The sequence below is a fragment of the Magnolia sinica genome, chromosome 8, assembly GCF_029962835.1.
Source record: "Magnolia sinica isolate HGM2019 chromosome 8, MsV1, whole genome shotgun sequence".
Taxonomy (NCBI): Eukaryota; Viridiplantae; Streptophyta; class Magnoliopsida; order Magnoliales; family Magnoliaceae; genus Magnolia; species Magnolia sinica.
This window is the reverse complement of record NC_080580.1, coordinates 20,751,524-20,768,018: the sequence shown is the minus strand read 5'-3', so window position 1 is coordinate 20,768,018 and position 16,495 is coordinate 20,751,524. Positions and strand designations below refer to the sequence as shown.

General features: G+C 39.2%; 1 long non-coding RNA gene across 1 annotated transcript in view; it reads right to left on the bottom strand.

Moving 5' to 3' along the window:
- The window catches only part of LOC131253048 (uncharacterized), an 87,692-nt gene that overhangs the window by 4,081 nt on the left and 67,116 nt on the right, over positions 1–16,495 (bottom strand). The window lies entirely within an intron of this gene.

The following is a 16,495-nucleotide window of genomic DNA, read 5'->3' as shown; positions in this document are numbered from 1 at the left end:
CCAAGAGTCTGTTTTTCTCCTGTAACTGTGGCCCAGTAATTGAATGGTGGACTGGCCACCTCTTTTAGGCCGGGCCATGTATATGGTTTGACCCGTCGTGATCTCCAACACATGTACGATGTTGGTGGAGCTACTGGAAATAGGACAGTCAAGGGGGCTTCCTCTGTCAATGCTCAAGTCCACCATGTACTTTCCTTGGCTTAATTTTTATTTCCCATGGTTTGGGCTGTTATGGTTTTGAAGCCCAACAAATATTGGGCTTTTCTTGGTCCAGGTTGATCAGCTCTCTCTGAATCAATATAAAGGCTGGAGTAGGGTTGCCAGCGCCCACAAACAGAGAAAAGAAAAAGGAAAAAAATAAAAATAAAATGTGTTTTCTTCTTTATTTTGTTTTTGGTTTTGGGTTAGGTTAGGTCATCTAGCCCAACCCATTGATAACATATATGGTCAGATAGTGTTCGACTGAAGCTTAGCCCATTAAGTTGAAGGGATCACATTTGTAGCCTGAGCTGAACCTGCTATGCATTTAGCTTGGTCCAAACCCACCTCAAAAGTAAGTCAGGCCAGTTGACCTGAGGGTGGACCTGACTCATTGCCACAACTAGGCAAAAGTACCTAGGAAAGTTGCCATTGTTGTGACATTTAGCATCCGTTGTCTAGTCGCCCTGGAATGACATGGTTTCAGTCTTTTCAATCTCCATCGATCCATATGATCGTGCGTGTGTAGTTAAAGGCTCCATGTCCAAAGGTGCCCGTTGGATACATTGAAAATCTGGGCCTAATCCTTTCTTTTTGAACTTTTGTATAATATATATGGGCATTTTCCAAAATTTAAAAGAAAAATGGCATTAATAAATTGTACCCATGCAAAATTGTGGTGGGTCATAAATCAAAAGTTACGCTTGATTGGATAATCTAGATAGCCTGTTGGTGGAAATTGGCCTGTTTGGATACAAATTAAGATCTTTATTAAAAAAAAAAAAAGAGAGATGTTTTTTGCTTGTCATTTCTTGCTGTTTGGATAAGTGCCATTGCATCAAAGGTTAGCATTGTTCAAACAATGTAATTTTGGAATGATGACCTATCTAAACTACGGTGCAGTCCTGAAATGTGGATGGTTTAATTTGAGTTAACGAATGCCACATGTACAATTTCCAACTGCTCATGTATCAGCCCTCACTGTTCCAGGTTATCAATAATTACCCATTTTTTAATGGTTTTATCTTCAGAACTAAATTTAACACAATGAAATGTCTTTAAACTAGCTTAAAATCGATGCCTATAGGAGGTGAGGTGTCCTACCTTTTCCCTCTCAGTTTCCACCCTCTTTGGCTCTCTCTCTAATGACTATTCAAAAGGAGGTTATATGTCGAGGGATCTTCTTTAGAATCACTCTTTGCTTGTAAGATAAGATCCATGTACGAGTACGGGTAAGAGTTTCAAGAGGTGTACCATATTTGGGCACTCCACCATAAGACTTTTGTGTACCCTACTTATGAAAGAGAGCTATTTAAATTTATAATCCATGCAACCTAATGAACCATATTTCTTGGAAATAGTGGGAACTATCCTTGGAAATTCTTATGCCGCTCCAAGGAGTGGATCAACATATCTTAGCCATTGGATGCCCATCAAGCATGGTTTAAAATAAATTAACAGTTAAAACTCAAAGTTAACCAATCAAAATTATAAAAGTGCTAGCTAGCCTTTAAAAGATCTGATAGACAAGCCAAACTATAAGATTATCCCACTACTAATGTCTCCGGTAAATTAAATGGATCCCATATTGAATTGTGTGGACTTTAACAAGCTTGATGAAACCACCCACTCACACCAACTTTCAATGGCCACATGTAGAGCTGTATGCGAGCTGAGCCGAACTGAGTTTGACCCAATTTTGGTTTGGTTTATTTATGTGAACCCCCTATTCAAGCATTAGAAGAGCTGAGCTTCAAGCCTATCTCTACTGTTTGAGTTGGTTTGGTTTATAGATTATACGAGCTCAAGCTTAGGGTGTCCTACCTTTTCCCTCTCATTTTTTAAAAGTCTATTTAATTCAATCATATATAGATTCCAACAGCGAGTGTGCCTTTTGGGCCACGAGATGGATGTGACCGGGGGCCTAACGGAGTCCAACTGGGTTGAGGCTTGTCAGGCTTGATTAAGAGCTGGGAAACTAGGCAAAAAACAAAAGCCCAACCTGCTAGGAAAGTGCCCACCTTGACCATGTCACAAGATCAGTCTGTGCTTGTCTGGTGTCTTTGAAAACGTAGTGCTGATATTGACCCACGCCCAACTTGCTTTTGAGGTGGTTTCAGGCCAAGCTAAGTGGGTAGCTGGTCAGGCCAGGTCTAGAAAAGTGGCCCATTTAAATAAATCAGTAGGGCTTCGTTTGAACCATACCCAACCTGGGGTGGTAATGGGTTGGGTTCAGGCCAGGTTTAGGTTAATCTGAGCCCAACCTGTTTAACAAACAACCCAAGATTTCTACCCGAAACTCGACCAGTGGCCCATTATTACTTTGTGGCCTGATCCAATCTACTTAAAATTTATCACACCCGAGCCCAACCCAACCCAACCCGAGCCATTTTATTGTAAGTAGAGTGGGCTTGACTGATCTTACCAACCCAGCACGACGACACATGTTTAAGAGTGGAATATCGGGCTAAAGGTATTCTAGAACAGTAATTAATAGATCCATACATACACAAATACATTGTGGGAATACAAGGCCCGTTGAGGGTTCAACCCAAGCCCAACCAATTTAAGTAAATGGGCCACATTTTCTAACACAAACACAATCATTACCCATTTTGCTTCTCCGAAATCCACCTCAAAAGCAGGTAAAGCCAGTTGATCGACCAGTAGGCTGACCCAATCCATTTCCATCTCTCTACCTAATAACCCACTATATTGGGCTAAATGATCCTACCCGGCTGGCCCAAAATCCAAAACAAATTAATAGAAGATAAGTTTTTTTTTTTTCAAAAGAAAGCTTTCCATTGATGATATGAACCGGAGATTTACAGTGCTGGAATTCAGGTGGGCACCAGCAAAAAACATCTGGCCACACCTATCATATAGACTAACTAGGTAGCACAAAAATCAGAGAAAAAAACTCCAAAAAGACAGCCTAGGACTCTGAAGGAAGAGAACTGACGGACCCCATGCGGACTTTGACCAGAAACAACATCCCCCTAACCTCCCTAGGGAGGTCCCATGAAGGCCAATTTGACACTCAGTATTTTTTTTTAAGAAAAACCTGCACAACACGTAAACTATCTACACTCTCTCAGGGACCCCAAGCCCACCTTATCCAAGAAGATCAAGCCTCGTGTTCAAATACATACATATGGTTATGTAGGTATACATGATTCTCTCGGCTAATAATACAATTGGCCTCATATTCTATTCTAAAATTCGAGGCTGATCTACCCTCCAAGTGGATCAAAAGACAGATCTACTCATTCATAAGTAGAGATCTATTACAGTTATGTTGTGCCTGTGGCGCCAGTCAATCAATCCTGACTTTCTTACTGTGAAATGGGTATGATCAGGTCAGGTCAATGAAAACCTGAGCTTATTATTGCTAAATAGGCCAAGTCACGTCAACTTTAGGCTTGATGAATTTTAAGTGGGTTGTATTAGGCACAATGTAATGGGCATATGTTAGGCTTGGCTGATAATTCTTCACCAGTTTAAAAAGGTTAGGGCTTTGATGGCCCTCAACTTGAACCCGACTGGTCCCATCCCCACCGAGGCCTTGAGTCTTTTAGGGACATTTGCATAAAACACAATTATGAGGAAACCAAAATTGTTGCATATCATCTATCTCACAATACATTGTGCATGAGGGTCCCTTGTTTTAGTGATCCAAAACATTTATATGGTGGCCCCAAAGTGGATAGGAGTCTTTGGGTCATCCTCAAAATTTCACTGTTAAACAATTATGCCATTTGAGTTGGCCCCTATTAAACATAGACCAATGGTTGTATTCATCCATTCATTAGACGTTTAGGTTCATTTAATAAGGGAAACATTTGATCAATGTAGCATTTCATTACAGAGATTGTTGAATTGTAAGCTCTTCCTATGCCATAGTTAGGCATATATATTTTCAGTCATCCAAATTTAAAAGTTTATATGGTATATAATATAAATAATTTTGGACATTCAAATCTTAAAAACTTTGGTTATTAGAGGATAAAATTATCATTAAAATGTAGTTTCTCGGTAAGAAATTGTCTACATTTTAGTTCTTATAATCAACCTATATTAAATTTTAATTACTTTCACTTTCTTTAATGTGCGTAACTGCATGGACTTCTCTTGGTTTATGTGGATAGCTTATATGAAGTGTCTAATTAGAAAGACTGTACGACAAAAGTTCCACGGGTCCACTTTGATAACTATACTTTAGTGGAGCTCTATTAGTTCCACCTTTGAAGTGTGCACCCATTCCAACCTAACAAAAATGTGGTGCATTTGGGAGCTCTTCTTAAGGTGGGCTCCACCTTGATGATGAACTAGCACCAGACTTGTTGACTTGCTTGGCAGGCTACTTTTAAAATATTCCGAGTTTTATTTAGTTAAATTATATCAATTAAGTTATAAATAGGTCATTAATGTTTTTTTTCCTTTATATCTTCTTTCTTTTAATTTTCAAACAAAGAAAATATGAAAAGTAAGTAAAGGATGCAAAGCCTATCATGCATCATTGAACACGTTTTTTCAATATTTCGGAAAGCATAGTGATGGATCTTCTTAGACAATTTTTTGGCTTAGAAATTTCTCAAGAGATTTTTAAATTTTAAAGTTTCCTCAAGATATCAGCATGAAAATATTGGCAAAATAAAAACATTTTAAAATAAAATATGAATGATTATATATTTAATATATATTTATATAACAAATTCTTTATGGTTTTTATTATTTTTTGGTGACAATATCATGAATATTGTGATAAATACATGATATATATCTTGGATATGCTAACATTTTAAAAATCTCATATCAAATCACAATAATGTGGTCTAGGATGCTATTCAAGATATTATCAAGATTTTCAAAATCTCGATGATAATTGTGACAATACTTACAGGGAAATGGTACTATGAGGTCCACCTCATGGGAAACTGCCCATGAAGTTGGGCTTTGTGGGCTCGCTGTCATCTATGTCAGAAATCCACCCCATTGATCAGATGCACCCTCCCATGGTGGCCCACAGGCCTAAAAATCGGGCTAATACATAGCTTAGGTAGGACACTCTATAGACAACAGTCGAGAGTGGATATCCACCTATTGAAATCTTCATCATCATTTATAGCACTAGTTGAGATGTGTTTCAGACATCCAGTCCATCCATTGTGTGTGTCCCACTTAGATAAGGGTCTTACCAAGTTTCAGCCATATCCAAAACTCAGGTGGGCCCAACAAGTGCTTTTAGATATTTTAAGCATGATTTCACATGATTTCAGATGATATGACACACTTGAGTTCTAGATACGGCTAATTTTTGAAATATCCCGTAACCTACAGGGTACCCACAAAATGGACGGATGTTCAACACACATCTTGGTGGGACCATATAACCATTTCCCATACTAATATATAACAGCTAACCATGCTTGGCAAAATGAAAGGTCATTGTACCTACATTTCAAAGGATCAATAAATGCACTATACTTTTCTATTCTTCTCTTTCTATACCACTTGCTCTCAGTTATTCATCGAGTCAATGGCCCTGTCTACGAAAGTTAGACCATGCAAAAATTCCTATTGTCAACCTGCGTGTTACTATAAAATGATATTTCAACTAAATTTGCTTGCCTTCCCATTACTTGCAGGTCACGTTACGCATGTGCAAGCATCGCACGTATGTGTGAAAATAACTTACCAATTGTCAGCATTCAGAAGGTCTGGTATTTAGGCTAGCTATAGGTTATATTGATGGTGGGCCACTTTATATGTGGCTCATAATTCTCACAAACGTGTCATGGTGACATGTATATTGCGTGTGAACGTGGGTGGGGCCAGCAGACCTCGATAAAAAGTGATCCTCTTGGCATGAAATCTTCACTCTTAATTGTCCACATGTATCACACTTGCTGATTTATTTCATAAGCCTAATTTTAAAGCTTGAAGATCCAATTTGATTCAAACTCCAAATCAGTAGCTTAACTTGGACTTAGGTGAAGAGAAATGCTAGTGCTACCATTGGAGCACTTGGACTATCTAGTATTGATCTACATTGTGTTGCCGCTCGGTTTGTTTCTTATCATGTGTAATGTGTGTAGGCATGCTAGAATAGATAAGGCCAATCCAAATTGATCAACTTTGACCCTAAGCACCAAAATAAGTAGATATGTCCAATATAAATGTATATAACTAGATTCTCAAAAGAATACTGGTACAATCAAACAAAAGGAAAAAACTCGCAATAGGTCACTCAGAGCGATTATAAGAATGCGTCTCTTGAAAGAACTGCATGATATTAAGTAGAGATCAAATCTAACATATGAGTATAGATTTGAATTACAACTAAAGATTATAACTAAGAATTACTACTACTTGATTACCGCCACTCATAGGATAAGTTGAGATAAAGTAAATTGCTAGATTTGTTTGGTTTGATTTGTAGATAATTGGTTATTGAGTTTTTTTGCTCTGCTGGATTCTTTTGTTATTTATAGAGCTTCGTTACAGCTTGTTCTTACAAATCATTCTTCAATTACCGAAATGGTTACAATAGTTAAAAAGCCTTTCTCTATATTATTCTTTTGTTAGGTTTTCCTTTTGTGATTGTCCCTCTTATATTAGCAAAGTTTTATTTCTCTATGTCGCCTTTTGGTATCTCTAGCTGCTTGACCTCGTTTCTCTCTTTGTTCATTAAACTTTTGGGTAACATGACTACATCATTCCGTCTACTATCCACTGACGTGTAAAACTAGATTTATGGCAACTATAATTCCGTAAAAAGTGCTCAAATATTTTGAAGATATTTTCATCCACCTATCTTTTTTATGCAATGCCACATGTTAGCCTCCTATTGACTTTTCTTAAAATGGTCAGAAATAGGATATAACATTACCCTTCATATTGCTTCACCTTTGTGAAAAGGTGAAAGTGATGTTATTCTATTGCCCAATGCAATAAATGCAATCTGTCGTTGTTCCACATATTGTCTCCGCATTGATTCTACTTGACCAAGGCTGTATCGAAAGATATCATTTCCCTCCCCCTTTTAGGTTATCCATGTGACACGTCGTATACAATCGTATTGTATAAGGAGTCATGATTATCCTTTCATTAATGAGCATGTATTGTGACCGATACATAAACAAAACTTTAAGTCGATGTTTTCCTTCCTTCACCCATTTCTTCTTCTCTTTTGTGTCGAAACCCCCTTTCTAGTTTTTTCCTCTCGATCATCATGACTGCATCTTCCTCTTTTTCCATTCTAGCCTTCCATCTAAAATCGTTCATCAAAGATCTAGATGTTATATCTTTAGGAGTGATCAATGACCTCCTATTTAATACTTCCATCAAAGTAGACAAGGCATCGTTGATACTTGATTCAACTTTTCACTCTACAGTTACTCACGAATAACTCCATAAGATCGAACCAAGTTTTCCAAAGTACCCCGATGAAGTTCTTCTTGTCCAATTTGATAATTTCTCAGATCCTTCTAATGTGTTTTAAGTATCTAAGAGCATGGATGAAACTGATGAACGATTGGGCATAATGGTTTACTCGCATTGAAGCACAACATGGTGACACATGGAGTAGGCATGAATTTATGAATGCATCAAATTGTCTTTACGTGAATATCCATCTAATACCTTCCTCCTTGTAGCGGTTTCAACTTTCTGGAGTTGGTCGACCAATACATTCCATTTTGAATGCGGACCCATGGGTCTAACAATCATATATGTATGTGCATTCCCCCACCTTTTCCCTTTGGTGAGCCTGTCTATCTGGGCTTTTCTTTAAAGAATCAACATCCCTTCACCCTTTCGGACAAAGACCAACAAAGTGAATTATACTTTCATGGCTCTACAATGCAAATCTCATGATAAAGTTAATGAGTAAGAACACACGACTTTCCTTATGATGTGGATTTGCCGATTTCTACTATTTGTGAGTGCTCTTCAAATCACTAAAGAATATATCCACATGTTCGAGCTGCTCGATCAAGAGTGTCACCTAGCTCTCGCTCATTTCGTTCTCGACCACCTTTACTGCAACATGTTTGAAGCAACTACGAAGGGTTTTTATCACTCTGGTGGGCTTGTCTTGTCCAAATGTGGTTATATGAGTGTTTTGGAGTAAAATTTATCAAATCTATTTTAGCAGATGTGGAATTTACCTCCTTTGGCCATCACAATATCCTCAGCTCTAAAATCAATTATTCTTTTGTTAAATATATGAGTTTTTCTTTTCTTTTCTTTTCCCCTCGATTAGTACAACCATTCATTCTTCTCCTTTAAAGATAAAGAGTTCTGCTCGACCAGGTTCACTGACGACTATGAGTCGACCGATATCGAGATGGCAAGCCTAAGGGATGAGGCTTGGAAAAGTTATTTGAGATGGCAAGGTCAATATCGAACAATACTGCCCCAATATTCTTGCTTGTCAATTTGATTTGGCCCAAGGAATCTACTTTCCATTTTTTCATCGAACTTGCAACCAACTTTTAACTCATCGACCAATTACAAATTTCGTCATTACCTTTCAAACTCTCCGTAGAGGGTTTGACTCCCTAAGCTCTTCTTTCATGCTTACCCTCTTTACCACCTATCCGCAACAACTAGAGCCATTCCACTCCGAGTGGAAAAGCTACTACGAGACTTTAATTAAAAGATCCCATTGAGTGATTATCGACTGCCTTTCTTTTTCATTCAAGATGGAGAAATCTATGGCCAATCAAAGAAGGCACCAAAAAATTGACTGCACCTCAGTCGGTCGTGTCTTCTGCTTAGAGAGGATATGATCAAGGAAGACGATTTTGGTCACATCGATAGTCCTGTCTCCAACACTAATAAAGACGGTTAAACCTCCTTCATGTTAATAAGAATGGTAGAGCCGACTCAACTTGAATTGAAGTGTCAAAAGATTATAATGGCAAGTCCAACTAAGGTGGCTCCGACGACTACTTCAATCCAAATTACATCTACAACTCCAACTATTTTGAGGATTTTTGAGCTTAGGCCTCTCCCAGCTCCTCGCCCTACAGTTCCTGCAACTTCTGGTTGATTTGCTCCAAGTATTTCTTCTCCGGATAAAGCTATTGCAGCTTTTGAAAAATATTATAAAACCAAATTTTGGTTGGGTATTCCACCTTTAAAATATTCTTGGGGGATAGAAGAGACTTATAAGGGACATAAAGCTCCTCACTTCAATATGACTTTTAAAAAATGATAAAGAAAAAAGGAAATATTAAACGATCATAATCTTTATTTTAACTAATTTTTCATACCATATTGTCCTAATCCTCCTTTTCCTTGTTCCAACCAAGCTCTGACTTTGGTCGTTGACCCCACCAAAAATTCACTAGCAGTCAACCGATTTACTAGATTAGATTTAGGTGGATGTTGCTCTAATATTTTGTTCTTCGACGCTGCTTACTCTTCTATAGAAAGACTTGAAGTTTCTGACTCGAAAGAGACTATGAGTAACATTCGTTGATTAGAGAATCAGGCAGAAGGTCAAGCTTAAGAGAATGTAATAATATACCATCCCATGGAGTCCTTCAGTCTCCTTTTGCAATCTATAACTTCATTGCTTACACCTAATCAGAATCAGAGAGTTATGGAATCGATCACATTGACAACATTATCTTTCATTCAGTCTGCTCCATCCATAGAACTGACCGATCAAGTAATTATTACCTCGGTCGATGAACACATGATGGTTCCTTTGGACGAAGCAGAAGCATTGGAAGAGGAAACATCTTGACCAACTGAAGTCTCTCCTGGTTGAGCTACAAAAGTTCCTGCGATTGACCTTTTTGCCTCTTTGGCCTCATCGGTCAATATTTCTCATGCCCTATCTTTTTCTTCTGAGAAGCTACTTCCCATAAAAGATATCTTATCCTCCTTTGATCAATCATTCCCATGTGATATCCTTGTGGCTAAATCCCATCCACCTTCATCAGAGATCTAGTAGCTTTACGAGGAATTACGAGTTTTCATTCACTCTAGCACCGGTGACATATTGTGTTATGATCAATTGAGAGACTCAACTTTCTTATTCGTTGGTATCAAATTCTCATTTGATGAGACGAGACTCTGTCGGCTAAACTGCTCGCACTCTATGAATTTATGAGCTTGATCCACGAGCATCCGGATACAGTTGTTGCAGTTGATAGATTTCAAGTTGAGCATTCAACCATCTCCGTGAAAATGACTGAGTTGTAGTTGTCAGAGAACAACTTGCTATTGTGTACAGTAACTTGAAGGAGTAAGATACAACCTCAATTTGAAAGCTCAAATCTTGGCCATGGAGGATAAACTAAAATTGCTGAAGAAAGAAAAAAAATCTCTGACCAAGCATAGACATGGTCAAAAGGTTTGAAATCAATCAATTGGATGCCTATATGCAAGAGCACAGTCGACTGATTAGCCAAATAACACGCTCAGAAGCTAAAACTAGAGCTACTCTTTATCGGTAAGAGGCCAAGCGGTCGGAACTTGAAGAAGCGATTACCTCTTTTTTGCCTTTCGAATTATGATTTCTTTGTTCTTGTTTACTATCGGTCAATACTTTTATTTATCTTTAATATAATTCGTTAGAATATTTTCTTTCCACCCATCTTTTATTATCTCAAGTACTTGGCTTTTTCTCTCTGTGTGGCATAACTGTATTAATGACGGGGCACGTTCATGAGAAGTCGTATGCTCATTCGTTCCTTTTTCCTGAGGAACATTTCATGCAATTAATGGAGCACTTCAATCATCACGACACCTCGTCTTTGAGCATGATTATTCATTCCGAGTGCCTACATAAAGGATTCTCTGGTGCTTTCTCCCTTACACACTCAAATTTTCTCTACTTTTCAATCTTTAAAAAACCCATACTCTCTCTTTTCAATGGCTACTTGTTCGCTTGATATCTTAAGTGCTAGGTTGCGAAGTAATAATAATCTCGGTGAGACCAAGGTCAAACCCATAGGGACTAAATGTGTGTGATTTTCTCAGTTACTTTAAATTTAAAATTAGAAACTAAACTAAATCTGTGAATTGAAAGAGATGTTGTTATGAAGTGAAACTATCAAGATAAAGGAAACTAGAGTGAAAAGGATCCACTTACAGTCATCTTAATGCATCCTTACTTGATTCAATCAATACTTCAACAATAATCGAAGTCCTAATCTATCCAATTGGAAGATTCAGCAATTAAAACATCATAAATATCCCATCATAATTCTGAACATTCATATCATCGGTTCCACATTATAACTGTCTAGTTGAATTGATCTACCATGCCTGTAGTCAATGATAGATCAAAAAATCCACCGTGCCTGGAGTCGATGATAGATCAATGTAAATTAAAAATACTTCTTTAAATAAAACTATAAACTATGAAATATCTAACATGAATATCAAACAACTTAAATCAAAGTAATAATAACATTAAAATAGACAACAAGTTTCACCTCTTACCTATAGCTAAGAGATTAGCTAACCAAAGACATGATTGAAACTAAACTCTTAAAACAACACATAAAAAACTAACTAGAACGAAGGATTTGGAGAAGATGGAGGACTCCTCATAGTTCTCTATCACCTTGCCATCTTCCTTCTACCCTAATTCGTGTTTAGAAACTCTCAAAGAACTCCTATTTATAAGCTTTGTCCGGACCGACTTGGAAACAACTTCAATTTACGTAGTCGGCTTACGCTTCGGCTGCAGCCAACTGACTTCAGTGGCACTGAAATTTGAACTTCAGTTGGACCGAATTAACCTTATTTCATGCTCAAACTCTCTGTTCACCTTCGGTCGCACCAAGCCTTCCTCCGGTCGCATCGAACCTGGCTTTGGTCGCACCGAACTGGGATTCAGTTGGAACAAATTAGCTATGAAATTATTTGTTCCTCACTGGACCATTTGTGCACCTTTGGTTAAACCAAAAGTTGAGTTGAAGGTCGATCCGAACAGGCTATTTTTTGTTGTTTCTTCTGCAATTTTTTCAGTTTGTACTTGGTTTTCTTGGATCTTTGCGATGTAGAGCGGGTCACATACAGTTTCATGGTCAAGGTGGATCAGAAAAGGCCCGGTCGACGACAGAAGTGATCCGGACTGTCAGACCTTAGATTGGGCGTATCTCACAATCCAAAATGAGTTATCGGGCGTTAAATATATGATTTTGGGGTAGAACGAGCTACTTTAGCCAACCAACCTGACTATGCGGATAGATCTTTTGAAGTGGAGGGGACTGATGTAGAGCAGGTCGTGGACAGTTTCATGGCCAAGATGGATTAGAAAAGGCCCAGTCAACGACAGAAGTGATCCGGACCGTCGGACCTTCGATTGGACGTATCTCATAATCCGGATTAAGTTATCAGGCGTAAGCCAACCAACCCAACTATGTCGGGCTGCGCAAGCCGGATTTGCGAAATACCCCTAGATCGACGGTCGTTTCCTTGTTTTAATTTCATTTTTATTATAAATAGTAAGTTTTAGTTTGATTATAACTCTTCATCCGTCGGGCTTTAGGAGTTGCGACCAACATGAAAAGAGCTTAGAATAATTAGGAGAACGGTTTGGTGAAGCCAAATAGGACACTTACTATTTTTGGCCGAAAACCTTGCGCACTAGTAGACATCACGACCGTCTATAAATAATAAGTTCACTATTTATAGTAAGTCACGGATTCTAGGAGTTTTAGTTGTAGTTTGATTCTGATTTCTTTCCCATTGCTTGGTACCCCTATTTAAAGGGTTGTGAACTCATTTTTATTCATTCGTTAATTAATTTCGAATTTATTAGAATTTATTTCTATTTTCTACTTTCTTTCCTCGTGGATTTGAGAAGTCTCTGTGAGGAGTACAGAGAAATTCCGTGGATTCAGAATAGTTATCCTCTTGAGGAAGACGGTGCTCAACCTCACGTCTTTCCCTGCGTCAATTTGGTCTCAGAGTGAGGATTCCCCTCGGGCCGATGACAAACAATGAAGGTGTGAATCAAAATCCCGTGGACGGTGATCCAGGGATTCGTTATCTTTCGAAAAGAATGGAAGCTTTCTACCGGGAGAGTCAGTTGACTATGCAACGGCTGCAGGTAACCCTCGACCGTCTTGTGGATGTGCTACTTCCGCCTCGAGCCCTAGGCAGCGCTCCACCACCTATGATTGCCCCGCCACCTATGGTGGCTCCACCACCCATGGTTGCTATATGATGCAACCCTGATTTTCGTAGAGCACTACCAGTGGCAAACTATAGGGCTACACTAGATGATTCAAGTTCTAGCGACGAAGAACTTAATGAGGGTTTTGCCCGACGACCAATCCATGGAGACGATTATCTAGATCGTGCTGAAAGAGACTATCGAGGTAAGGTGAACTTCTTAGTTTTAATGGTTTATTACGTATAAAAGATTTTCTCGATTGGCTAGCCGAAGTAGAGTGATATTTTGATTATATGGATGTGCCAGATCATAAAAAGGTAAAATTGGTAGTGTTTAAATTAAAATCTGATGCTTCTATATGGTGGGAATAATTACAACTCTCACGAGCCCGTCAGAACAAGGAGCCCATCTCATCATGGCCACGGATGAGACGTCTTCTTCGATCACGATTTTTTCCAAGTGATTATGAGCAGATATTATTCCAACAATATTAAAATTGCCGACAAGAAAATCGAACCCTCACAGATTATACTGAAGAATTCTAGCGGTTGGTTACATAAAATGATCTGTCAGAATCTGAGTCACAGAAGGTGGCATGATTTATAGGTGGGTTGCGACCGATAATTCAGGACCGAGTTCAGATGTACCCATTTGGGACCGTGGATGAAGCAGTTCAATTAGCGGGTAGGGTAGAAACACAACTTGCAAGAGCTCTTGCTCGTCCATATCCTTCAACTCGACCCCCCATGATGGGTACCACGCAGGATCCAGTGCTGACACGAGGAAAAGATCCAGTAGGAGAACGTCCTCAACCTCCTACAACGGCAAACCGTGATACGGGGAGCGGCTCATCCAGACCTCAACGTGCAGCACCCACAACAGTGGGCTCGAGTAGGATTCCAAATCCTTATGCTCGGCTCAGGTCGAACAATTGCTACTGCTGTGGTCAACCAGGCCACTTATCAAACACTTGTCCTCAATGTCCCACAATATACTTGATTATAAACGAAGAGGGCACTAAAGATGAGGCCGCAGAAGAAGACCATGACTTTGATAAACATGAACAAACCACTGAAGAAATAGCAGGTGGCGATGAAGTGACAGGCGAGGATCGTGGCGAATTTCTAGTTATGAGGCGATTACTGTATGCCCCACAAAAGGAATTACATCCACAGCGATACAATATATTTCGTACTCGGTGCACTGTCAACGGAAAGGTCTGTTATGTGATCATAGATATGATAGTAGTGAGAACATCGTCTCAAGAGTGATGGTGGACAAGTTGCAGCTACCAACGACGAAACATCCTTCCCCGTACTCAATTGGTTGGATAAAAAAGGTGAATGAGACCAAGGTAACTGAACAATGCACTTCTTGTTTTCAGTTGGCAAAAATTATAAGGATCAAATACTTTGTGATGTGGTCGACATGCAAGCTTGTCATATGCTACTCGGTCGACCCTAGCAGTCGAACCATGATGCGACCCATCGGGGATGAGATAATGTCTACATATTCGTTGAGGATAGTCGAAAAATAATCCTTGCCCCTATGGCACCAGAGAACCACCCTGAAACCTCTAGAGTAGAGGGGAGTTCCCTCTTGACCATTCGGGATTTCATGGAGGAATCCAAGGAAACTGGCGAGTTATATGCCGTAGTGGTGAAGGGTGAGGAAGAGGAACCCTCAAACATCCCTTCAAGTTTAAGACTGTTGCTAAACGAATTCAAAGAAGTTTGGCTGAGGATTTACCTGATGGATTGCCCCCATGAGGGACATCCAACATCATATAAACCTCGTCCCTGGGGCTAACTTGCCCAACCTCCCTCATTATCGAATGAGTTCGAAGGAGTGTGAGATACTTCAGGGGCAAGTGGAGGAATTAATCCGTAAGGGTCTCTTGAGAGAGCATGAGCCCATGTGCCATACCAGTATTATTAACGTCAAAAAAAGATGGAAGCTGGTGCATGTGTGTCGATAGCTGGGCAATTAACAAAATTACCATCAAATATCGGTTCCCAATACCACGGTTGGATGACATGCTCGATATGCTAGAAGGGGTCAAGGTGTTCTCTAAACTAGATCTAAGGAGCGGGTACCATCAGATTTATATCCGACCTGGTGATGAGTGGAAAACGACATTCAAGACCAAGGAAGGGTTGTATGAGTGGCTGGTCATGCCCTTCGGCCTATTAAACGCACTAAGTACTTTTATGCATTTGATGAATCAAGTTCTAAAACCGTTCACTGGCCAATTTGTGGTAGTATATTTTGATGACATATTGATATATAGCTAGGATGAGGCGGAGCACAGAAAATATCTCAGGCAGGTGCTGCAGGTCATACAAATTAACAAGTTATACCTCAACTTGAAGAAGTGCAGTTTTTTAACTGACAACCTTTTATTTATAGGATTTGTTGTAACGTCCATAGGCATTCGTGTGAACGATGAAAAGGTGCGAGCTATTAGGGAATGGTCGATCCCGACAAACATTCATGAGGTGAGGAGTTTTCATAAGTTGACGACTTTTTATCGTCGATTTGGGCGAGATTTTAGCACCATAGTCGCACCTATAACAGATTACATGAAAAAAGGACCATTCCAGTGGACCAATAAAGCTGACAAGAGCTTTCATGAGATCAAGTATCGTTTGTCTACAACACCAGTCTTAGTGCTTCCTAATTTTGAGAAATTGTTTGAGGTTGAGTGTGACACTTCATACGTCGGAATTAGAGGAGTATTATCATAGGAAGGCATGCCGGTAGCCTTCTACAACAAGAAGCTCAACGAAGTCTGAAAGAAGTGGTCGACTTATGAGCATGAGTCATTACAAGAAAGGGTTTTTAGCGACGAAATTGAAAATTCGTAGCTAAAAGCGACTTTTAGCGTTGAAAATTTTCGTTGCTAAATGCTGTATACAATTTTTTAATATTGACTTTTAGCGACGAACCAAAACAGTCGCCAATAATATTTTTAGCGACAAAAATGTTCGTGGCCAAAAGTGTTGTAAATTTGAACTTGAAAATTTTCGCCCTGCCATTTAGCGACGAACCAGAAACGTCGCCAAAACATCCTTTAGCGACGAAAATTGTCGTTGCCAAAAAGTGTTGTTAATAACTTTCGCCCGGGCATTTAGCGACGAACCAAAA